At 37.3% G+C, this 26,352-nt stretch overlaps 1 long non-coding RNA gene across 1 annotated transcript; it reads right to left on the bottom strand.

Annotated features, from left to right (window-relative positions):
* Positions 874–26,352, bottom strand: LOC110256546. Its single transcript, XR_002338175.1, has 3 exons — positions 24,513–26,352; positions 9,789–9,875; positions 874–8,145 (listed from the first exon to the last, which is right to left on the bottom strand). It is a non-coding gene; the product is annotated as an uncharacterized LOC110256546 (long non-coding RNA).

Below are 26,352 nucleotides of genomic sequence, written 5' to 3'. Positions count from 1 at the left end.
ATATTTGTATGATATCTATTTATTCGGTCTGCAGCAATGTGTGCTACAAAATTCTGAGGAAAGCTCCTGAGGTTTTCATGGTGGCTGTGGACCCTGGTTGAGAACCACTGCTCCTAGTTGAAGAATGTCAGGATTCTGAGACCTCCTTAGCTTTGCCCCAAGAGGAGCATTTCACTGTGCTGTCAATGAATGTGTTGTCTTCAGATTTTTATGGAAGTTTGAAGATTGACTGTTATGTTAATCTAGTGCCACTTTGTGCCACTTATAAGCAGACCATGAATTTTTTTTTTTTTTTTGCTTTTTAGGGCTGCACCCATGGGATATGGAGGTTCCCAGATTAGAGGTTGAATTGGTGCTACAGCTGCTGGCCTGTGCCACAGCCACAGCAACACCAGATCTAAGCCGCATCTGCAACCTACACCACAGCTCACAGCATCTCCAGATCCTTAACCCACTGAGCATGGCCAGGGATTGAACCCGCAACCTCATGGTTACTAGTCAGATTCATTTCTGCTGCATGACAATGGGAACTCCAGACCATGAGTTCTTTTCAGAATTTAATGCCAGGAAATGCTTATATTTCCTGGAGAACTAGGGGGTCTTTTTTCGTTTTGTTTTGTTTTGTCAGTGTTGTTTCCGTTGTTGTGTCAGTGTGTTTAGGGACTTTTATTTTTCAATTTTTTTCAATTCAAGTCTAGCTGATTTACAATGTTGTGTTAATTTCTGCTGTACAGCAAAGTGATTCAGTTGTACATATATATACATTCTTTTTTACATTATTTTCCATTATGGTTTATCCAGGACATTGAATATAGTTCTCTATGCTATACAGTAGGACCTTGTTGTTTATCCACTCTCTGTATAATAGTTTATATCTGCTAACCCCAACCTCCCACTCCATTGCTTTCCTAATAACTTCCCCCTTGGCAACCACACAAGTCTGTACTTTTTTAAAGGACATTATTTTGAAAATTAAAAGAAATAGGACTGATTGTTGAGATTAGTGAGGACCCAAAGCTGCAGTGAACAAGGATTCCCTATACTGAGCTGCACATGCAGAAGGGGAACATGAAAACAAGAATTTTCTCCTTCTTATTTGTCCATATTGGACATATATTTTATTCACTTAGTGATATTCTTTCTAGTATTCCTTCATGCTGAAACATAAACAAAATTGCTCTATTTCTCAAGGTATAACTGGGATTCATGTGGTTTTGATTGCATAATGAGAATTATTGAGGCAAGTGATAAATAAATAAAAGAAATCTGCCTGCTTGCCCAGAGAGAGACATCTGGGGAGTTCCAGAGTCTGATTCTTTTACTTTGTTAAAGTATAACTGATGTACAATATTATATTAGTTTCAGGTGTATAATACAATGATTTTATATTTGTATATATTATGAAATGATCACCACAATAAATTTAATAATCATTGATTGTTGTTGGAGCTGACAGGACTTTTGAGACCAACTTACACAAACCAAACTCAAGAGATTGATGTATAATCAGAATGCTGGCCTGTGATTTCGCAACAGGGGAGACATGTATTCAGTGAACATCAGTGCAAACCATCCAGCACACTGCCTTCCCAGTGTTAAAGAATTTGGGGCTCCAGTTACTCATCAAACTTGGCTAGTCAATATGGAGTTTGACAAATATATGCAGTCATTTCTGAGCACTTTCTTTCTCCTTTACATGCACTTTTCCTAGAACATTCTTAAGGGCACTCTTTAAGATAATCTACATACTTGTTTTTGTCCTTCTTGATTGGGTTTCTACCAAATTTCCATCCACTGTGAAGTGCCCCTACCTCTTTGGTTGACTTCACACAGAAGGAGTGACAAGAAAAGAAGTAGTTCAAACCATTTATTTTGAGAGGAGAGTCAAGGTAAGAGTTGGGAATCAAGTCCAGGAAGAAGTCATTAAAAGGGTGTGTTAAGGGGTGAATTACCACTGTGGGCAACTGGGTCTCAATCCCACTGAGGATGTGTGGGAAATGGTGTAGAGCACTCTTTGGAACAGCTTCACTTGAGGACCACGGAAGCAGGGCTTTCTCTTCTAGCTCCATCCACCACTGGCTGAGGGATGCTCCCAGAAACATCATTTCCCAGAACTTTGCATACAGGTACTTGCAGCAGAAGTTGTCAGGTGAATGGCTTGGTGAGTGGGGAGCGATGTGGTGAAAGCCCTGGGCAGGGTTTGTATTGAGCCATTTTAAAGATGGTTCACTCTCATAATTTAGATGCAGGATATCAAGGCAGGTTCGCCTCAATTCATGGACAAGAACCCTGAAAACCTGTGTGACTATTTTCTTAAGACAAAGGCAAAACCTGTTAAAGTTTATGTCCTGCCTAGTGATCATAGTTTCTAGGTTTCTGAGGTGATGAAACAAGGTGGAGCATGCAAAACAGAAGCACGGTTGATGGCGATGTGTTCATTTTCCACTATTGCCATCACAAAGTACCACAAATAGGGCAGCCGAAACAACTCATATATTTGCTATCTCACAGTTTCCACAGGTCAGAAGTCCAAGGACATCTTATAATGATCTTCTGCTCAGGATGGCACATGGCTGTGATCAGGATGTCAGCCCAGCTACATTTCTATCTGGGGAAGAGGTCTGCTTCCAAGCTTATTTAAGTTATCAGCAGAATTCATTTTCTTGTGGCTATATGATGGAGGGGGCCCTGGCTCTTTGTTAGAGATTATATGCAGGTCCTAGAGACCACCCATAGATTGTTTGTCTTGTTTTTTTTTTTTGTTTGTTTGTTTGTTTGCTTGTTTTTCTGCCATGTAGGCTTACTCAAAATGACAGTTTACTTCATTAAGCCAACAAGGAGAATCTCTGCTAAGAAAGAATCTTATGTAACATCATCTAATCACAGGGATGACAATCTGTCACCTTTGTCATGTAATGTAACCTAATCAAGGGTGTGACATCCCATCACTTTCAACACACTGCATTGGTAGGAAGCAAGTCCTGAGTCCTTCACATACTCAAGGGAAGGAGATGACACAACGGAGTGGACTCAGGAATCGTGAGACCATTGGGGGTCACCTTAGAACTCTTGGCCACAGAGGCATAGTGAGTACTCAGTAAATATTCGTTTGCTTCCCCTGACGTGGACTCTTCCATGCCTACATATATTATTACTGCCACAGTACATTAGGCCAGAATAGAGACTCATGATGGACATGGATTCTCTGGGATTGAGAAAACAATTCAGACATGACAGCTCTGTGGTGACAATGAACACTGTCAAATCACATTACCTACCCATGCACAGTTATCACACATTTAATGTGGTGAAATGTTATGGCCACATCACAGTCAGGCTGAGCTGATGGTTTTAATTTGGTTCTAAGGCTACAGCCCATGATGATGCTTTTTAACCACTGGCTAGACTGCAGGAGTCACGTTTCCATGAGTTTCTGCTATCAAGAAGTCGTCTTTGTTCCCTCTTCATCTTGAAATTTTCAAGCAAGTGAAAGCTAGTATTTACCAGGTGGAAAAAACTGTCATTAGACATTATTCCCTTGCATTTTATATTAGATAAGATTCTGAGTGAGTTATGAAAATATAGGAGTTGGCACATTCAAGCTCTGGGAACTCTAAGTGGCAATTAGAATTTGGGTTTCCTAAGGACTTGATTAAAAAAAAAAAAAAAGATCTCAAACAAGTCCAGAGACAGTGTCTTCTAAGTAGTCACCTGAGCATAAGCTGCAAAAATGATCTATGTGCATACAACTACAGTTGACCCTTGAACAACACGGGTTTGAACTGTGTAGGTTCATATAATGTGGGGTTTTTTCAACAGTAAATGCTATAGTACTACACGGTCCAGGGTTGGTTGTCTGCAAAGATGAGGAACCACAGATACAGAGAACCAGCTTTAAGTTATCTGCGGACTTTCAACTGCATGGTGGGCCAGTGCCCTTACCCACCCCCTGCCCGTACACTGCAGAGTGTGTAAGAGTCAACTGTACTGTAATTTCCCACCAAAACTCCAGCACTGCTGGTTGGGTCTCCAAAAAATGACTTATCAGTCAGCCTTTACTGCAGAAGAAACATTCATAACCTTAACTTTGAGGACTATGTTCTTGAAGTTGACCTCTGTTGATTTGGGAGAGATTGGGCTTGTTTTATTGAACAGTGATGGTATTACAGATGTATATGGATTGAGCAATCTGTAAGCAAAGTGCTGAGATTTTTAAAAATATCTTTGTCAATGAACTCAGAACCTGAGAAGTCTTGGATTGTAATGTCGGACAGAATAAACATTGTGAGGAAGACAAACACAATCTTCAAAATTCCAGTTGATGAAATTCTGTTGTCCAAGTATAAGTATCCTTGATGATGCCATTGGTGGAAAGGGTCCAGTTGGCTCTAAAACCCACAAAGAATTGGCATAAAAGCCGCAGGGAACATTCTCCAGTGTCTGTACAGACCACCATGAAGGTTGTAAATAGCTTGGGACTGATTAGCTGTGATCAACTCAAGTTGGTTATTGGTTATAAACTCTCAGAACATTAATTTTTGTTGACCTTGTAATTAACCAGTACTATTTAATATGGGACTGATAAAAAGAAATCTGTGCTATCTCACTTGATGAAGAGGCTTAAAGATTTCAATGTCATGAGGTACACCATTGCAATTTCTCCTTTCTGCCCTTCAGTACCTAGCTCCATATTCTGATTTTTTGTGTTAGGTCATTTCACAGATGTTAGTAAGCAAACTCTACTCATCTATGAAGATTTTTCTAAACAGGCTATGTTTTTGAGGTTCACACTGGCAATGTGGTGTAAGAACAATAACACGCACTGACAGAACAGTTAGAATGAGTGATATATTGGTGGCAAGCTTCCTGGCTCCTCGGCCAGGCATTGAAACAAAGACTGATGCTATGTCTGTTTTCCATTTTTTAAATGTCATTTTCATCATAGATTCACAGATATTCTGGGGAATAGAGTTGAAAGAATCTACCCTCCTTTTAATAGCCTCTCTGTGACCCATGCTAGTTCAGAGCCTTAAATTGGTAGGATATAACATGGCGTGATTTCATGGAGTTATGAAGTGGCAACTTTTTCTTGGTTTGTTTCTGATCTAGAAACTGCCAACTAAGTTAAGAGGGTTTTTTAAAGCCATGTGGCCAGGTTTATGAGTTGTTAATTAGGAATGACTGAAAAGCCCACCCATTGATCAGAGGCAAAAATGAGGAAGATCATGTCCAGTTTCCTGAATCTTGAACAACTCTGGATTCACACATCACACATGGAGATGATTCTGTCATTATATTTTCTCATGATTTCCTTCTACTTGATTTAGACTTAATATACTCATCATCTTAATGTACACAAATATCACTGAAAAATAAATGACCCTTTTTCCAGTACATTATATAATAGGAAGTACAGGGAAATCTATAAAAATAGGTGATTTGGGGTCAGATGGATCTAGCCTGAGTTCTGGCTTGGTCATATATCACCTGGCAGCCTTGAGCAAGTTATTTAAACTCTCTCAGCTTCTGTTTCCTACTCATTAAACTGGGGGTAATAATTTCATAAGTTATGGTATGGATTAAATGAAATAATCTGTGCAAGATGCTGAGTACAAGGTCTGGCACACATTAAACATGAAACAATTGCTGTTTTTGCTGTTTTGTGTTATTGTTTCAAAAGAGCCCTGGCTAGTTTATAACTAGAAAATGTAGACTAGGAAAGAAATCATCCTTTGAGGAGATACGTTAGAACAATGTTGGGGTACAGAAATATAATACAAGCCACATCTGTAAGCTTAAATGTCCTAGTAACCCCAATAGAGTAAAAGATACAGGTGAAATTAATAATACATTTTATTTAATTCAATATATCTAAGTATTTCATTTCAATATTTGGTCAATATAAAAATTATTAATGATGTATTTCTCATTCTTTCTTTGTACTTAATACATGAAATACATAGTATGTATTTCAGTCTTTGAAATCCAGGGTTTACGCTTACAATACATCTTTATTCAGATAAATAAGCACATTTCAAGTGCTCACTTGCCACATATAGCAAGTGTCCACTGCCTTGGACAACACAAAGTTAGGAACTTTCATCTTAAATGGATTCTTGAAGAGGCTTCTTCTGTTGTGAGGGTGGTGAATGTGGTGGGGTTGTTGTAAAGTGCCTCTCAAATTTTAACATGCAAAGAATCCCCCAGGGAGCAGGTTAAAAATGTGAATTCTTGGGTCCCAACTCCATAGATTCTGATTCATTAGGTCTGGGTTAGGGACCAAGAATTTTCATCTCCAGTAAGCTCCCAGCTAATACTGATGTTTGTCCATGGATGACATTTTTGAGCATCATTGGTGCAAAATCTCCCTCTTTGAGTTTTACCATTGACTGTTCTTACTGATATTCCAAAAGACTCGAGATAACCATTTTGGCCACAGTAATAGAAACGAAGGACTTTTCCATGGCACACGTACCAGTTGCTGTCTATACCAGCCCCACATACTTATAGGATTGAAAAATTCCAGCCTCTTCACTCTATTCTGCCAGTTGTTGAGCCACTATGACCAAGCCTGGCCACATCCAGGGAGCCTCATCTCCTTCACCAAATGAGGACTCACTTGCCCTTGTTTCCCCAAACTTAAGGATCTGGCATGGACACCCCACCCCCACTCCCCCACTGCCAGGGCCTGTGCCTCCCTAGCTATTACTTTTCCTTTTTTCAACCATCATGGGCTCTGTCATTACTGTTGAGTGTGCATTTAAGACAGTTTGCCGCAATGGACTGGCTGAATTCACATGATAATTTTGTCTTAAAATCAGTTCAGTATATCTAACAACATCTTTCTTCGTAGTATGAATTAATTGCCCCTCCTTTTGCTTGAATACTGATGACACTAAAATTTAGGCAGGAGATCATCTATTTAAGTATGTATCTTCATGTCAGCATTTACATGCCAGATAATCTTAATGATTTATGATATTGTATTACAAAATAATGTTCAGTAGTTATGATAATAGAAACTATGATTTAGTTAATGTTTATATTTAACTTATGTGTCTACCATCTTATTTCACCTGAGCACTATTTCAACAAGCTACCTACCTTGTGGCCCTTCATAAAGCTATTTAAAGGAAGCTTGATAGTCTAATTCTCTAAAAGTTGTTTATAATTTAGTTGGGGAAAACTATGCAAATGAAGGAAATATGTCTTACTAATGTTTAATTTCACCTAAAACATGATTAAGTTCCAGGTGCCCAGTGGCCAGCACAGTGGGAGGTTAGAAATAAACTGAAGAGATGGTTTGAGTGACAGCTCTGTCATTTACCAGCTTGTAGTATTAGGTGAGTTATGCAACGTTTTACTTTTCTAAGCTTAGTTTCCTCATCTGTAAAACAGGAAGAGCAAAAGATTAGTTAATGGGGTGACTGTAAAGATTAAATAATGTTATAATAACTGTAATTATTGTTAAAGAAGAAAGAAAAAAAAGTATTTCTAGCTGGGTAATCTGAAAAGGCATCATGAAAGAGATGGCATTTGAGTTAGATCTTGACAATTGGTAGGATTCTTTTGGTCTTATTTTTTAAAATATTTTTATACATGAATGAATGAATCCATTTTATAAAATATTAAAGTTATAATGCAAGAAAAATCACCAATGATTCTATCATTCAAAGATAGTCCCAGAGTTTCCGCTGTGGCACGGTGGGTTTGGTGGTATTTATGGAGCGCTGGGACACAGATTTAATCCCCAGCCCAGTGCAGAGGGTTAAAGGATCTGGCATTGCTGCAGCTGTGGCATAGGTCATAGCTGCAGTATAGGTCACAACTGTGGCTCAGATCTGATCCCTGGCCTGGGAACTCCATATGCCAAGGGATGGCCAAAAAGGGAAAAATAAAAGAAGTATTAAAAGATAGTCTCTATTAATATGTGGTGTGTTTTCTTATCTCATCCACCACTGGGGTCTTTTTGCAATTTTATGTGAAACAGCAAGGTGTTAAATAGGACTCTTCCTATCTCAGGCTTGGCCAAGGTTTTACATACTGCCAGTATCCCCACATCCTAAAGCAGGGTCCTAGAACATCTATGCAGGATTTGCATTTGAGGTCTTCTTTTGCCAGCACAGCTCACCGCTCATCTTCGTCCTAAGAAAGGGAAGGTGAAGAAGTCATTAGGAAGTAGGGAAGTTTGTAGAAAGAAATGTAGGAAGAAAGAAAGATCAGTGACTCTCAGTTGGAGCAATTTTATCCCCTAAGGACATTTGGCAATGGCTGGAGACCACACTGGTTACCACAACAGAGGGTGGTGCTGCTAGCATCTGGAGAGTGGAGGCCTGGGAGATACTGCTCAACATCCCACAGGATAAAGGACAGCCCTACAACAAAGACTCATTCAGCCCCAAATGTCAGTAAAGCTAAAATTGGGAAATCGGGAAACTATGTCTTCGAGAGAGCATCAAGAGCAGATGCACTGTCCACCCTACACCTATGGGATGTGTGCTTCACCCTCCCTTGATCCAAGTAAGGGATCAAGAAAAATACTTGGATAGCTTGGCCAGGGCCCTCTGGAGTTTGCACACATGTAGTATTTGATTCACTCCTCACAAAATGAAAGAGGAGGACAGAGGAAGCAGTCGTGGCAGCCAAAAAGAACCCCAAAAAAGCCTGAGTTAACAAATGCCTGCACTTTGAAACTTCACTGGGATCAAGATCCCTGTTTCTCTCTTTTTCTGGACTATAAGAATGATGACTGTAATCGTCTCAAAAGGGACCACATCCAAGAAGATATCTAAAATAGAGATGGACTCAGTAAAGGCTGAGACAGTAATAAGAAATGATGCAGGAAGGCATCTTTAGGAGAGGAATATGGAGCAGGGAGATGGTCTCTCAGGAGAACCAACGCATCCTTTGAGAATATGCATGTAGTGCATGTAACCACCTGTCACATCCAAAGGGCTGATGGCAGTGATCTCTTCTGACCTCTCTTTTCCTCTCTACCGTCGTTCAACCCAGCAGGGTGGTAACTAGGCAGCCAAGTGAGTGGAAAGGAAGATGAAAGAACCAAGTGGGACAATTGTAAACAAAACAACCAGTTCCCTTTTGAGGATTCTGAAGCTGGGCCAGGAAAGAAGCTAACATTAAACAAGAGACTGAAGCTTTGATGTTCGTCTAGACTAGACTTTTTACCTTCAAATGGCTAGAAAAGCTAAAGGATCTGCCCATAAGTTCATCTTGGCAATAGGAAGAGTGAGTGTCTAGAGTTTACTTGAAAATGGCTGTCATGTGAAAGAATAAAGTTACTTGAATTTGCAACCTACCAAGTCCAGTTTATATAATAAACTGGTCACATGTGTACATATAATACATATGAGAATATATCCATGTATAATTATATCATATGTATAACAAATAGCTATGCATACATATATGTATATATGTATTTAAATAGATCACACTGTGTAAAGCATTTTTGTATCACGATTTAGTCACTTAACATTTTACTATGAAATTTTTTCCTTTCATCAAAATAATGTCATATAGATATATCAACAATTCATGTGACCAACCCTAATTCTGTGGTTGCAAATTTCAATAATAAATTATTAATTAACTATTGGAAATAACACTGTAATGAACATCCTTATGAATCTCGGCCTATATTATTATTTCCTAGACAAAGATTATGAATTTTATTTTAGTGCTACTGATTTTTTTTTTTGTCCAGCTGCTTTTGAGAAAGCTTTATCATTTAAAAAAAATTACTGTAAAATACATAACATAAAACTTACCATCTTGGAGTTCCCTTGTGGTGCAATGGGTTAAGGATCCAGCATTGTCATGTTGTAGGACAGGGTCAATTCCTGGCCCTGAAATTTCTACATTAGGAAAAAAAAAAAAAAAAAAACTTACCATCTTAACAAATTTTAAGTGCATACATCAGTGGCATTAAGTATATTCATATTTTGTACAACAAATTTCCAGAACTTTCTCATCTTGGAAAACTGAAAATATATCCATTATATGACTCTCCATTTCCTTCTCCCTCCAACTACTGGTAACCACTGTTCTACTCTTTCTGTGAATCTGACTATTTTAGATAGCTCATATTAGTGAAATCAAACAGCATTTGTCTTTTCATAATATTTTACAACATAATGTCCTAAAGTTTCATTCGTGTTGTAGCATGTGAAAAGATTTCCTTCTTAATCTGAATAATATCCCATTGTTATGTATATACTACATTTTGTTTATCCATTCATCCATCAACTGACATTTAGGTTGCTTCCGCTTCTTGGCTATTGTGAATAATGCTGCAATGAATATGAGTGTATAAATATCTCATTGGGACTTTTTTTCAATTCTTTTGAATGAAGGACTCAAATAGACATTTCCCAAAGTTGCCATAAAATGGTCAACAAGCACAGGAAAAAATTGCTCAACATCACTAATCGTAAGAGAAATGCAGATTATAACAATGAGATACCACCTTGAGCCCTTAGGGTGACTACTATTTTTTAAACATACTGAAAATAACAGGTGTTGACAGAGATGCAGAGAAATTGGAAATCTTAGATACTGTTGGTGGGATTGCCAAGTGGTACAACCACTATAAAAAACAGTTTGGAGGTACCTCAAAAAATTAAACATGGAACTACCATATGGTCAAGTTTTATCAATTTACACGCACACCAGCAATGCAGATGTTTACATGTTAGATGCATAGCCTCACTTCTACTGCATTCTGTTTTCACATCATGTCACAAGACCAGCTCTGATTCTAAAGAAGAAATAAATGGCCCCTCTAGATAAGAGATTAACATGCATGTATAGCCATGGAGGAATTATGGGTGGCTATCTTTAGAGACCATTTGCAACAGGTAGTTTGATAGAGGGATGATGATAATCTTATTTATGCTTTATTTTGCATTTCATTTTTTACTTGAGAGTTTTTTTTTTCATGTTTCCCAGTCACTTGTAGTTCTATGAATCATTTGTTCCTGCCTTGTGACTTTTTAAAATGTATTTGACAGTTTTTAAAATGTATTTATAAAAAGTCTTTAACTATTAAATTTATTGATTGTAAGAAAATAGGATGTTGGAGTCCCCTGATGCCCCAGAGGTTAAGACTCTGGTATTGTCACTGCTGTGGCACTAGTTACTGCTGTGACACTGGTTACTGCTCTGATCCCTGGCCTGGGAACTTTCGCATGCTGGGGGTCCACTAAAAAAAGAAAACAGAAAATAGTATAACTCATTTTCTACCACATTTTTTGCAAAACTCTTTTTCAATTTCTCCAATAGCATTAAATTTTTATATGCAAAAAGCATTTTAAAATTTTTAATTTTCAAGTAGCAAAAATCTGTTGAGTTTTTTGGTAACATATTCAGTGATAATACACAAAACACATAATCACAGTGAACATTCATCGTCATTGGCAGCTCAACATCCTAACACCTTTCCTAATTTAAGCTCATTTCCAATTGCCTGAGTTTGGCATAAAGGGTATGTAAATATGGCTCACTAGGGGAACAGAAAGAAAAAACATTGAAATATCTCTTTGTATGATTTTTTTCTCTAGAAAATATAGAAATTAAACTTTACTGATACTTAATAGAGACATGAGCCCTGGGACCTTTGCTTGGATCACATATAAGTTATAGGAGAGAAGATGAGATTATGAAATGTGGAAGATTGTACTACTGCCCTTCCACCCTCCTTCCTTTCAGAGGATTTCAGTGTGTTACCATTTACATGTGCCTAAAAAATGGATCTATAGATTATAGTACCCAGTTTTATTTAAACTATTCTTAGATATGGACAAGTGTCTAGAACGTTTCCTGCAAATAAATATGGACTGAATACCCTATTATCAATGCAAACATAAGTGAACGACAAGAAAGGAGCAGAAATTAATGTTCTACTTCTTGTTACCTACCTTCAAAGCTCATTGGATCTACCAAAATATTTGTCGCAGCAATTAAAATGAATGAGAAGACTATTTGACAGATGGATACAGACTTACACCCCATGTGCACATTTTATCTTAATAACTAATGGTAGCAGGAAGTCACGATAATTGGCAAGATGGTCTACATAACCATCTAATATGTAAAAACAAACATCTATAATTTTTCTCACTTATTAAAATTTACACGATGTTCCTCTAGTACTTAATTTTTTCGCTTAAGATCAATGATAATGTTTTTACTGAAAATTTTCCTGAGGAAAAATTTTCAACTGTAATAGCATTAAAAATTGGTGTTGAAATAAACTTAAGAAACTGTCCTTTGAACACTCACTCAAAAATAGCTAACATGATATTTTAGTGAGGCATATTAAATCATGGTGCTGTCAATAAAATATTATTTATAACCATTTTAGAGAATAAGTAAAATACTACCACTAATAATAATATAAAATAATACAGTAAAATGTATATTATAGATTTTTTTTAGGGCCGCACCTGCAGCATATGGAGGTTCTTAGGCTAGGGGTTGAATCAGAGCTGCAACCACTGGCCTACACCACAGCCACAGCAATGCCAGATCCCAGCCACATCTGCAACCTGCACTGCAGCTCACAGCAATGTTGGATCCTTACCCACTGAACAGGGCCAGGGATGAACCTGCATCCTCATGGATACTCATCGGGTTCATTACTGCTAAGCAGCAGTGGGAACTCCTACTATATGATTTTTTTATAGATAGTTATACATAATCACAGATAAAGAAATAAATATGCAAAATCAGAAATACTATGGCCCAGACAATGAGCATATTAGAAATAATGCTCTTAGAATATACAACAGGGAAAAGAGCCTCTTCAATAAATGCTGCTGGGAAAACTGGACAGCTACAGTCCAAAGAATGAAACTGGACCACTTTCTTACATTATATTAAAAAATAAAGCAAAATGAATTAAAGACTTAAACATAAGATGTGAAGCCATAAATGCCTGGAAGAAAATTTAGGCAGTAAACTTTTTGACATGGGTCTTAGTAATATTTTTTTTTGCATCTGTCTCCTCAGGGAAGAGCAACAAAAGCAAAAATAAGCGAATGAGACTACATCAAACTAAAAAACGTGCACTGTGAATAAAACCATCAATAAAGTGAAAAAGGCAACCTACTGAATAAAGGAGATATTTGCAAATGATGTGTCCTGTAAGGCAATTAATATCCAAAATACATAGAGAACACATGCAAGTTACTTTTAAAAAACAATTAAAATTAGACAGAGCATCTGAATATACATTTTTCCAAACAAGCTATGCAGATGGCCAGCCAACACATGAAAAGATCTCAACATCACTCATCATCAAGGAAATACAAAACAAAACCACAGTATCACCTTACACCTGTCAGAAGGGCCATCATTTAAAAAAAAAAAAAAGGAAAAATAAGTGTTGTGAGGATGTAGAGAAAAGGAAACCCTTGTGTACTAGGAATGTAAATTGGTACAACCATTGTAGAAACAGCATGGAGGTTCCTCAAAAAATTAAAAATAGAGTTACCATATGATCCAGCAATTCCACATCTGGTTATTCAAGGAAAAGAAAAACATTATTTCAAAAAGATTTATGCACATTGATGTTTACTGGGCTGTTATTTACAATAGTCATGATATGGAAGCAAAGTGTCCATTGATAGATGAATGAATAAAGAAGATGTGTGATATTGTCCATCATTATAAATAATAATAGTATTATCATTTAGTAGTATTATTAAATACTCAACCATAAAAAAGAATGAAATTTTGGTGTTTGTAACAACATGGTATTAAGCTTAGGGAAATAAGTCAGACAGGAAAAGACCATGTGTTTTCACTTTTATGTGGTATCTATAGAACAAAACAGAACAGAAACAGACTCAGATATACAGAGAACAAACTGGTGGTTGCCAGAGGGGAGAGGGATGGGGATTGGGAAAAATAAGTGAGAGGATTAAGGGATTAAGACTTCCAGTTATAAAATAAATAAATCATGGGATATAGTATACAGCATAAAGAATATAGTTAGTAATACTGTAATAATTTCGTATGGTGGCAGATGGTTACTAGACTTATCATGATGATCATTTTGTATTGTATTTAAAATTTGAAACACTATGTTGTACATCTGAAACTAACAATACTGCATGTCAACTATACTTCAATTAAAAAATAAAATGAAGTTCCCTTGCATTTTCAAAAAAAAAGGAAAAAAATTCTTTAAGTAAAAGGTTTTATTGGAATAGTCTTTATTTCTACAACATACAAAATTACAAAAATATTCTGTATAAACTAAAAAAATTATTTCCAAGCATAAACTAATAGAAAATGAAAATTTTAATCGAAATAATTACAAGCAGCACCAATATATATTTAAATAGTTGTTTTATGGGAATAAAATCTTAATGATGATTTCAGCTCTTAGCTGCTCCAGCATGTCATTTCTCATAGAAATCACCTCAGACTTACTTGCTGATTTTCTTGAGATATTGCAGATCAACTTAAGTAGTTTTAAGAACATTTAATTTTTCGAAACTATATTCTTCAATAGCAAGTCTACTGACACCACTTTTCCAACAGTATTTGCTCACTTCTTGTGCCCGTGTCATGTATTGGTAATTCTCACAATATTTCAAAACCTCTGCCAGCAAAAAGATTATTACTCACCGAGGGCTCAGATGATGGTTAGCAAAGTATTCTTTAATTACAGTGTGTACCTTTTTTTTATACATTGCACCCAATAATGTAAAGAGAGCTTTAATGTGCACTGGGAAACCAAAAAAATTGTGTGACTTACTTTACTGCAATATTAGCTTTGTGGCGTAGCCTGGAAATGAACCTGCAGTACCGTATTTCCAAGGTGCCTGTATTTAGAAATATGTCCAGAAATTATTGCAGCAAACCGGTCAATAATGAAATTGCAATATCTCAGAGAAATCATCTAGAACTGGAAAACAGTGTAAAGACTTTAGATTCTCAAATATTCACATTCTCTGTTATGGTCAGCAGTAGATGGCAATTGTAAGTTTTTATGTGGTTGTAGTATTTCATATTCTTCATATTTCTTCAAATGTCATGTTATTTAGAACACCAGAACAGGCACAGTATATCTCGTAGCTTCATGAAACTTTCCTTCAGGATGACATTGCATCTAATATAGAACCAAAATTCTTAACATGGAAATTTTTAGTTTAGGATCAGAAACGGCTTGATTGTATGATTCCCAGTCAAAACTTGTCTTTTCACTTTCAATTTTTGTCTAAAACAGATGGGTTCAGATCTAGGTCAACAAGTTGCAATCTATTTAACAATAATATTTTTTTTATAATCAAAATTTCTTTTTTAAAGAAATTTCTTACTTTCTTTGAAATGTCAAGAATATTATGTCTTTTAGGTTTCTGCATCATTCTGCGTATACCATTCACATTTTAAAAATGCGATAAATTGGTACTAACCAAATACATATAAATGTTGATTTTTTTCAAGTATACTTTGACTTATATTTATAATTTTTAGATTAATAACTTTATTAATACCATGAAAAATTCTAAAAGAGTTTTTACCTTGCCTCTACTTGTGTTTTCACTAACATGATGTTACCAACTGCATTTTCTTCTAAAGATTCAATGATAGCTAAATACTTATATTCAGCAAATGTGTTTTCAATAGTCTTCGACTTTTATCGAGACTGCAAAACAGTTAGTTTGTGCAAGATTAAAAGCTGCTCAGTGTTGTTAAAGAGATTTTTGCTGTCTCATTTCCTCCCAGTTTAAAAATGCACAGAAAGTAGAATACAGGATAGTCTGACATTTTCAAAATCATTTGTTGCAGTTTGGTCTGTTTTCTATGATCCTCCATGCTCTTACTGTCACCTGATTTTAGATTTTCAGATTTTATCTTTGTAAGTAGTCATATATAATATATGTATATTATCATACTTGAGCTGGTATTGCCTATGGGACAAAATTGTCCGAATAGTCACATGTAGAAATATGAAACTTGCACTTTGAAATTCACAGATCGAGGAACTGTTATCATCGTTTCTATGTATCTTGGGCTGTATGTGCATGTGGTGAAACCTACTGTTAAATATGCAGAAATTTTGTGAGCCAGTTATTAAGCCTTTGGGGCTTGAAATAAGCCTTATTAGGAGTGTTCAATTTACCATTCTGTGTTACCATTGAAGTTGTCAAATGCCGCAAATCAGGGCTTTTTTATTTCTTTTTTAAGAGTCAGTTTATCAGCACACCACTATTTGTATCTAAAATAACTGAATAACAATTAGCATTACCTTGATGAATTCATTTCATCTCATAATCTTAATTTTGGTTTTGTATTTCATCCTATGTACATTATTATTATTTACTGTTGATGTTTTGGATTATGCATAAGTATCAAGTCATAATGTTGTCAAATTCAGAAATGGTTTCTACCAAATGAAGACAATCCCATTGGCATTAAGTTTTGCAGATTTCTCTCTGGCTGTGAAGTTGTTTGGCTAATCACATAATTATTTATAATATATAGTTACTAATAGCATGTTAACATTGTCTCATCTTCAAGTAGTTTGTTTTCTGTCCCATCAATAATTGTGTTTTTCCAAGAGTTTTACAATTTAAACATTTAATAAAATGTTTGTGGTGCATTTCACTCTATTCCTGTTCTACAACAATTGAGCAATAAAAATCTGCCAATCTGTGCCCCCAATTCCTTTACTCAGGTTTGTTTCTCCATCCTTGGAGAGTTTACAAAATCCTTTTTTTTAAAGAAAGAATGGTTTCAGCTTTAAAAAAAAAAAAATGACAGTAGTTAGATTTTTTTTTCTCACTATTTGTCAGAATTCTTATGTAAAAAGTTTCCAAAAACCTCTTATCTGTGCTTTCTTCTGCAAGATAAACTTGTCTTCTTTGAGATGGATAATTTCACCAAGAGGGTTCTGCTGTTTAATATCCAAATATATGGACGTATAGCTGAATCAACACAAAGTGTATTTCACTTAATAGAATCTACTTTTTTTCCTTCTCTCTTTTTTTTGCCGGGGGTAGGGGGGGCACATCCATGGCATGTGGAAATTTCCGGCCAGGAATCAAACCTGTGCCACAACAGCTACCCGAGCTGCTGCAATGACCACACCAGATCCTTAAAATACTTTGCCGCAAGGGAACTCCTCATTTTTTAAAAGGAATTCATCCATTCTTATTGGCATGAAAATAGAGGGTGAATTTACCACTTGCCCCCTCTGTACAGTGTCTGCGCTAGAGTCTTCCGAGACTGATCATTTCCTTTCCTTCCCCTACAGTATTCAGTGACCCAAGTAATTTTCTTTCACTTTATTCTTTAGTGGATTCTCATTTTCTGTTTTTTCTGATCATGATTTATTATTTTCTTAGCTCTCAAATTCTGAGCAGAAATAATGTTATCATTTCACACATTTGCCCTAGAATGTGTAATATTTTTAAATTATTAAATGTGTAATATTTATTTATTTGAGCCACTAAACTTTAAGAGCAAAGTTGTATAATAAAACTTTCACAACAGCCAATAAATAATAGCTCTGATATAATTAGATCATTATGTGGTAATGGTAAATAAGTATGATGTACTTATATAGTCATTCATGTCAAATGAAAGTATTATTAGACTTAAAATGAAAATTCTGCAATATCATTTTGGTAAAATAGACACAGTATAATAAACACCGTGAACTGCAAAATGAAACACAAAATTTAGCTAAATTTTACCACTAGGGAATTTTTTTCATTTTAAGATATTTTCTGATGCACATGAAAGTATAAAGTGCCTTCAAGTGTTGGAAGCATTGTTCATTGTGACATCAACAAAATCTTTGGTATGTTGAACTTGTGCCTTCTTCATGAGTCAAAGTCAAATGGTTGCGAGAAGACGTGTTAATTGGTCAGGGAACTGACATAATAAATATACACAGAGTCTATCTTTGAAACCTAAAAAAAAATAACAAAAATATTAAAACATTTCAAAGTAAGAGATGTCTACAATGTGAGTGGCACTCTTAGTTGTCACGCCCTTGTACAGGACACAACCTGCACACCTGTGAACATCAGCGGGGCCCCTTCCTGGGAAGGTCGGGAGACCTTTTCATCCGCATGGTGTGAGCACTGGCAAAGGTGGCACTACTGTTACTATCAATCAAAACAAAACTTAAAGTCGTTAATTCAATCAACCTATTCCTTTGTGATTTCCTTCACTGGTTTTGCTTTCTAGCTTTGCTTATGAAGTTATTTCCCTCTCTGAGATCATGGCACTAACCATCTATATTTTCTGCTATTTTTAATTTAAAAAAAAAATTTTTTTTTATGGCCGCATCTGTGGCATATGGAAGTTCCCTGGCTAGGGGTTAAATAGGAGCTGCAGCTGCCAGTCTACACCACAGCCTGGCAACATGGGATCTGAGATGTGTCTGTGACCCGCACCACAGCTCACAGCAATACAGGATCACCCACCCACTGAGCCAGGCCAGGAGTTAAACTCAGATCCTCATGGGTCCTAGTCGGGTTCCTTACCACTGAGCCATAACAGGAACTACTCTGCTATTATTTTATATTTTAAAAACTTTTAGGAATTTCTGCTATGGCACAGGGAGTTAAGAAGCCCACTGCAGCAGCTCGGGTTGCCGTGGAGGCGCAGGTTCAATCCTTGGCCCAGCAACTTCCGTATGCCGCAGGTGCGGGCATTGAAACAAAAGTTTTAAATTCTGTGAAATATATTAGCAATGGGATCCTGCTGTGTAGCACTGGGAACTCTGTCTAGTCATTTATGATGGAACACGTAATGTGAGAAAAAGAATGTGCACATGAATATGTAACTGGGTCACCATGCCGTACAGTAGAAAAAATATATATATAAATAAATGATAAAAAAATAAAAAATAAAGGTAAAAAATAAATTCTGTTAAATTTATTTCAATGCATAACATGCAATAAGCTAATTTTCTCTCATTGCTTTATCTATTGTATACTCACCCTTTATTTGACAATCTCTGTACTCATTTCTGAGGTAATTTTTATCATAACAATTTTTCATAAACTAGAGTCTGCTTCTGTAACATCTCTTTTATTTATACCTATTCTTGTACCATGAACATGCTACTTTACTCAGTATAGGTTTGTTTGTTTGTTTGTTTGTCTTTTTGCCTTTTCTAGGGCCGCTCCCACGGCATATGGAGGTTCCCAGGCTAGGGGTTAATCGGAGCTGTAGCCACTGGCCTACACCAGAGCCACAGCAACGTGGGATCCGTGCCGTGTCTGCGATCTCCACCACAGCTCATGGCAACGCTGGATCCCTAACCCACTGAGTGAGGCCAGGGATCAAACTTGCAACCTCATGGTTTCTAGTCGGATTCGTTAACCACTGAGCCACGACGGGAACTCCAGTATAGGTTTACAATACATTTTATTATTTGGCAAGATGACTCTTAGCTCATTAAGCTTTGGTTCCCCTTTTTCATAAGATATTTTTGTCCATTTATTCTCTCAAATATAGAACATAGGACTTGAAAGAGTGAAGATAAAGACAGAAAAGATATTCCAAAGAGGGGAATACAGAAAAGGCAAAAAGAACTTCCACTGAATAGATGCCTCTTACGCCCAAAGCAATGTTGAGTTAAAAAAGGAAGGTCATGTTTGAAACTTGCTAAGAGAGTAGATGTTAAAATTCCCTATTGCACATAATTACTTATAACTATGTGTGGTGTCTGATGTTAACTGGGCTCGCTTTGCAATCAATCACTGAATCACTATGTTGCACAGCTGATACAATTCTAATGTTAAGTCAATTATACCTCAATTAAAAAAATAGACACTCGCTTACATATGACAAAAAAATAAAAAATAAAAAAGGAAGGTCATCTTTTTTTCTCACCTCAGCTATCATGAATCTAAATTTGTCCTCTGATACCAGATCACGTAGGTAAGAGAATTAGAGAAGGGAAAAATACATAAATATTCTAGTAGAATGGATACAGCGGTCTTGTCACAACACTTTTGCTTATTTAACTTGCTCTTTACAATATGTCATATAAATAGTAAGTTTCTGAAAATATTCTGAGAAAGAAAAATTTTATTTTTATAATGGTTTCTCCTAAACCTGCTATTTGTTTCACACTGGCCTCCACGGAAATCTTACCTCCTACCAACTTTTGTGAAGTGTCATATATTCTTTTAGTAAACCTGAGTCAAGATTCAAGGAAGCCCTGGTTTTAAAATGTAGAGGTTTTGGCTTGGTTTCATTTTGAGGTTTTGGAGGTTATAGAAAGTCAAAGCAAAATGAAGTCTCTATAAATCCTCAACCCTCCATTTTATAATAAATATTTTGTAATGCCCTTTGTTCTACCCAAAGTGAAATGTATAAAAAAAATTAACCTACCTACACATAGATTTTAAAAAACTAGTATGTCTATCTTTAATATAAAGAATCACTAGAAGGAAAGAATTGTATAATTTCAATATGTAAGTACTTGATCACAATCACACTAAAAAAGATATAAAGAAGTTGTTGGATACTTGCAACTCTTTGTAGCAGTCACTCTCACTCTCCGTAGCTACAAAAGCAGACTGAGGGCTCCAAGGTATTGGTGACTCAAAAACCTAAGTGGAGAGGCTGTCAGTAATGTCATTTTTCCAAAGTAGAAAATTTTGACAAAATTCAGTCTAAAACAGCTTACAATTTTCACTTGACTTTTACATGACCGCCTCCTTGGAAAAGTCAGTGTATGCATATAACAAGTTGAAGTCTGGACTCAGTTCATTATACACATCCATTTTCTAAATGCATGTCGTGAACTTCACAAGTACTTGTAAACCGATGGCATTCCTAAGGGATAGACCTTCATGGACCACAGAATGTGACACTGCCAATACTGTAATGAGATAGTCCACTATCAGTGGACCCACCATCATATCTTAGACAGGTTACACAGGAGTGAGCACAGATGGACGAAGCAGAGGATGGATGGAGGACCACCCAAGATGAGTTCTCAAGCCAAAATTCCAAACAATGTACAGGAAACTAACCCTCAGAAATTCAGACAGCAGAACCAACAAACAAGAGAGAGAGTCACCCCTAGAAATTATTTTAAGTATAGAAGGATCTGAAAATAATTTTGCCAGTCATCCTCAATGAGCTCAGTTAGCTCCATAAATAAAACATTTTCACTTTTAAAAGTCTGCTATGTTTCAGATACTCATGATTATGTACATAAAATGGGTGCTGAATGACTGAGCTTGATTTTTATTGCAGTTTTTTCTTGAGCAAGTCTTCCATGCCACAAGGGAAAAAGCTTTTTTCTTTAATTTTTTTAATTTTTATTTTATGGTAGCATATGGAAGTTCCCAGACCAGGGAATGAATTGGAGCCACAGCTGCAACCTACACCCAGCTGCAGCAACGTCAGATCATTTTTACCCACCATGCCAGGCCAGGGATAAAACCTGAGCCTCCACAGAGACCAGAGCTGCTGCAGTCGGATTCTTAACCCACTGTGCCAGAGCAGAAACTCCAAGAAAGCCTATTTCAAGCCAGACTTTTCAAAATTTTAACCAACAGGGTTCCCTGGTAGCCTAATGGTTAAGGATCCAGCATTGTCACTGATGTGGCTCGGGTTCAGTCCCTAGCCAGGGAACTTCCACATCCATGCGCATGGCCATAATGTCATCCTAGGAGTTCAGAATCAGGGGCCACCGCATCTTTCCATCCAATGTCCGACTCCACCAGAATCTCAGATTCTCTCCAGGAAACCCATGACACCTGCCCAACCCACTCCCTGGGAAATCACTGCTTCTGAGGCCAGTGCTCTATTCTAACTGTAAAAGTTTTTACTATATGAATTCAGAACATGACAGGAAGCAAAAAGAGGCCATGAACCCTGGTGCAAACCTGAATTTGAATCCTGGCTCTGCCACTCTTGGTTCTATGAACTTGGGCAAAAGATGTAATCTCTCCACATCTCCATTTCTTTACCTGGCAAATGCAGCTACTAATAATAGTACCTATTGCTTATTTGTTGGAAGAATCAAAAGTTAACCTATCTGAAGCACTGGGGACAGTGCCTGGAAGATAGTAAGTGCCACATCAAGGCTAGCAGAAATTCTACCCTTGGTCTGCATTCTGCTCTTTGAATCCTAGAAAACTGTTGGCACCTCAGCTAAGGATCCCAGATCATTGGATGCTTTCTCACACTGCATGGTTATTATTCTCTCTTCATCCTTAGCAGGCTCCCATTTGTCAAGACTTTTGAAAACTGGGTTCCTATATTGAGTCAATATCCTGGGTGTATTTTGGCCTGTGCAGCGCAGAACATATTCATGCAGCAACTTAAACTCATGCCTACTTTACTTCCAGCAAAATGTCCAAAAATATTATTTGTGTAGGGAGCTTGAATCTCAGTTGACAAAATGAGGTGGTCGAGAACTTTCTTTGTTTCTCTAGAACTGAATTCAGTTTATACTGTGAGTTTCCATGTTACTGGGTGGCATAGACTTAGTGTGAGTTAGTTCAATTCAGCTTCCTCAGCCTCCCCCAGGGTGGCATCAGAATTCTGGGGGGTGTGGACTCACAGAACTCATGGTGTTGAGGTATCAGGATGGATGAGGAGAGTGGGTGTCTACACTGTCATCCTCTCAGATGTCCTGGCTCCCTCTAGACTTCAGTTTTTGGTCCTTGGCAACACAGCACTTCATCCTCCCACCCCACCCTATCGTTCCCATCATTAAGGGCTCTTTAGACCCTGATGTCCCTCTGAATAATAACTATGTGTGGGAAAAATTCTATGAGACAGCAGAGCTCTGATCTTTGGAAAATTCTGCTGTGTTTCCAGGTTCCAGACCCATCTGCTGTGAACTCCTGAGGCCATGCCATATAACACCCGTCAGGCCTATACGTCAGCTGGGGGCAGGTACTAGAGCTGCCTCTCCCCCACCCCACCCCAGGAAGCTCCCCCCAGGGACAGACACTGAAATCTTCTCTGCTCTCCTACCTCCAAATGTATTCCTCCACCCTCAGCCCACCTCCATGGCCCCAGAAAGCCACCAGGTCTCATCATGTCTCCTCGGAATCTCTTCCACATTCAGGATAAGGAGATTTTGTTCTGTGAAGGAGATGCTTACTCTGATTCCCCATGTATCCTTCCCATACATGGGATGAGGCCCTTTTGAGAAACCAAAACTCATGGACATTACCATATTTTAAAAGTCTACTGTCAGAGTTCCCGTCGTGGCTCAGTGGTTAATGAATCCAACTAGGAACCATGAGGTTGCCGGTTCGATCCCTAGCCTTGCTCAGTGGATTAAGGATCCGGTGTTGCTGTGAGCTGTGGTGTAGATACACAGACATGGCTCGGATCCTGTGTTGCTGTGGCTGTGACGTAGGCCAGCGGCTACAGCTCCGATTAGGCCCCTAGCCTGGGAACCTCCATATGCCATGGGAGCGGCCCCAGAAAAGGCAAAAAGACCAAAAAATAAATAAAAAATAAAGTCTACTGTCTTCCTGGCACTCCTTTGCTGAAGAAAAGAAGGCAAATGCCTAGCTCCCTAAGTTGGAGGTAGACAAGAAGAGGCAGAGAGTTAAGAACAGGAAATATGAGAAAACCACATTAGTTAGAATTATAAAATTCTCACCATATTACCTTTTTTAATGACTTTCAATCAAATGAGTCAATTCTATGATTGAATTAGAAATATTTTCTCAGCACCTACCATACACACCAGATATTGTACTAGTGCTAGACTCATTGATGCATTAAAACATGGTCCTTATTCTCAAGAGACTTTCTCTCTCATCCCTCAAGAAGGTCTCATTCTCTTCATTTCATCTTATGCTTTAAGATCATATATTTTTTCAGCTGTATTATAAGTTTTTCATCCATCTTCCTGCTTCTTTTTTTTTTGGCTGAGCCCAAGGCATGTGGAAGTTTCTGGGCTAGGGACTGAACCCTTGCCACATCAGTGACAATGCCAGATCCTTAAACTGCTGAGCCATCAGGGAACTCCTCCTACTTCAAAGATCTTATTTTCTAGTTTTATGAACCTCCTATTCATCCTTCACATTTAGTAAAACATAAATCCAATCACATCATTCTTTGACTTAAAAATTTGCCAAGGGTCCCATCATCTTCAGGACAACATGTTAGACACAATCTTAGTATTAATTCTATTTCCTTCAGTTTTGAAAGCAACCCTATCAGCTAGCTATTATGATCTCAACTTTACAAACAAGGAAACTGCAGCTTGAAAAGCTGAAACCATCCTGACCAAGTTCACAGAGCTGGGAGAACCAGGACCCAAATGGGCTTTCTTGATTCTAGATCCACTGCTTCTAATATTAGACTTTATGTTCTGGTCTCCATAGTCTCCCTCTTACAATAAGGAGTGAAGGAGTGACTTAATGTAAGACTACTACCACCATCACTACCATACCTCTATCACTGTAATAAATAAGTCATGGATTACATGCCTCTGTTTATCTTCTAAATCAAGAAGGAAGGAAGACACTTACCTTATCGGCCAAGTAAGTCAATCGGCCAAACGAACTTTGGTGGTCCAGGGGTGACAAAATTGAGCCAAATCACCCTCACATGCACTATAGGATATACAAAGACTTAAAGATAAAATACTCAGTGACCTGTTGCAGCTCATACACCACGTCATTGTGAAAGTAGAATGGAAGTCCCAGCCTCTTGAGTTCTCTGTTCACCAAGCCATAATGCAACACATAAATCCACTAATCCAAATGTACAGAACCCTTTAATAAGTTAGCCCCATGTAACAGCAAATTAACACTTTTGAAAGCTTCAAACTATGGCAATTAACCACATCTCTAGGAAGTCTGTAGTACAGCTAAATGGCAATTCACAAGCAAACCTCAAAAACACCAGCATTGCTTCTGACTGTAAACCTCACTCAAAACTTTTTCCCAAGTGGTTTCAGTATTCAGTTGGAAGAGTGACAGTTGAACTTAATGGTTTTCTTTTCTCACTTTTCTTCAGAAATGATCCATCTCACCACTGCAGTGCTTTGCAATCTCTTAAAACCCATGTTCCCTTTGGATAAATCTGAAAATCTCATGACACCATGTTCCCTGCCCTGACCAGTGAGATTTCTGTGTTCTGAGAATAAATTCTATTTCCTAAATATCATGTAACATAAGAAAAAAGTTGTAGCATTTAATTTTAGGTTCTTATATGAAAAGAAGTATTCTACTTTTCACATATAAAATATGGATTTTTAAAAAATTACTTATCATCCTCTCCCTTACCCCACCCTGCTCCTCCCAGATACTATATCAACTATATGCTTCCACTTGTTAATAATTTATGACCTATTTTGTGCAATATTGAAGCTCAGTTTAAAGCTCTAAATGGGGCGCAATTATTGAAATATTTGGCATATTTATCCTTCATAAAAGAGTTCCCAGTTAAAAAGGAAATCAAAGAATAGAAATGAAATTCACAGACTCACTAAGATATCCAAGTGTCAGGAGCCCAAAGGAACTATTTAGCCTCACACTTTCTACATCAGACCTATGGAATCCAAATCTTTGACCTTTTGGCACATGGATCTGGGTTATAAACAAGCAACCAAGATAATTCTAATAACCACTTAGATTGGAGAACATGTTACTCAGTCTTATCCAATTATTTGATGGGTGGGGAAACTGAAATGCAAAGAGATGACATGCAGCTCACTCAGTTCACAGACCTAATTTTACCTTCTACTGGTTATAAAAGCAACTTTAAGAAAAAAAAGCAGTCTTTAGAATTTTGATTTCATTATCAACTCCAATATCTGGTAAGAAAAAAAAAGTATTTTTACAATCTCCTTATCTTTCTTCTTTTCCAAAAGTTGCCTAGCAGCTAAAATGATGGATTGAATATATTCTCTCATCTCCTTCGATAAAAGAATAGGGAAAGGCATAGAAAAGGTATGATCTAGCAAGGAAATGGAGAGGCTTGTTCACATTTTAGGAAAATGTAAAGCAGATAGGGGAGTGGTGACAACTGTGATTTAAGGAAGAGTTTAAACCTAAAATATATGCCCAAGAGGGTACAAATTAAGAAGTTTGTCCTAGAGAACTCAGAGCAGCTCTGAAACATGGCAAAGGATGAGGCTTAAAGGAAAACAGCATGAGAGAGACTTGAAATTTTAGATAACATTCATATACCGCCTTACCCTAGTCCCTTGCAGAGATTCAGGCAGCCAGAATTTTATTCTCCAATGAAAGTGAAAGGGCAAGTCTTGTGTTCAAGAAGCACTAAACACAGCTGAAGGTGACACTGAGATACAAGATTGCAAAGGGGGTGGGGGAAGAGCTAATCAAAAACTTTACATTCTGAATA

This window comes from Sus scrofa, chromosome 13, assembly GCF_000003025.6.
Source record: "Sus scrofa isolate TJ Tabasco breed Duroc chromosome 13, Sscrofa11.1, whole genome shotgun sequence".
NCBI lineage: Eukaryota > Metazoa > Chordata > Mammalia > Artiodactyla > Suidae > Sus > Sus scrofa.
Note: the sequence above shows the minus strand (reverse complement) of the source record. Positions and strands in the feature narration are given on the sequence as shown.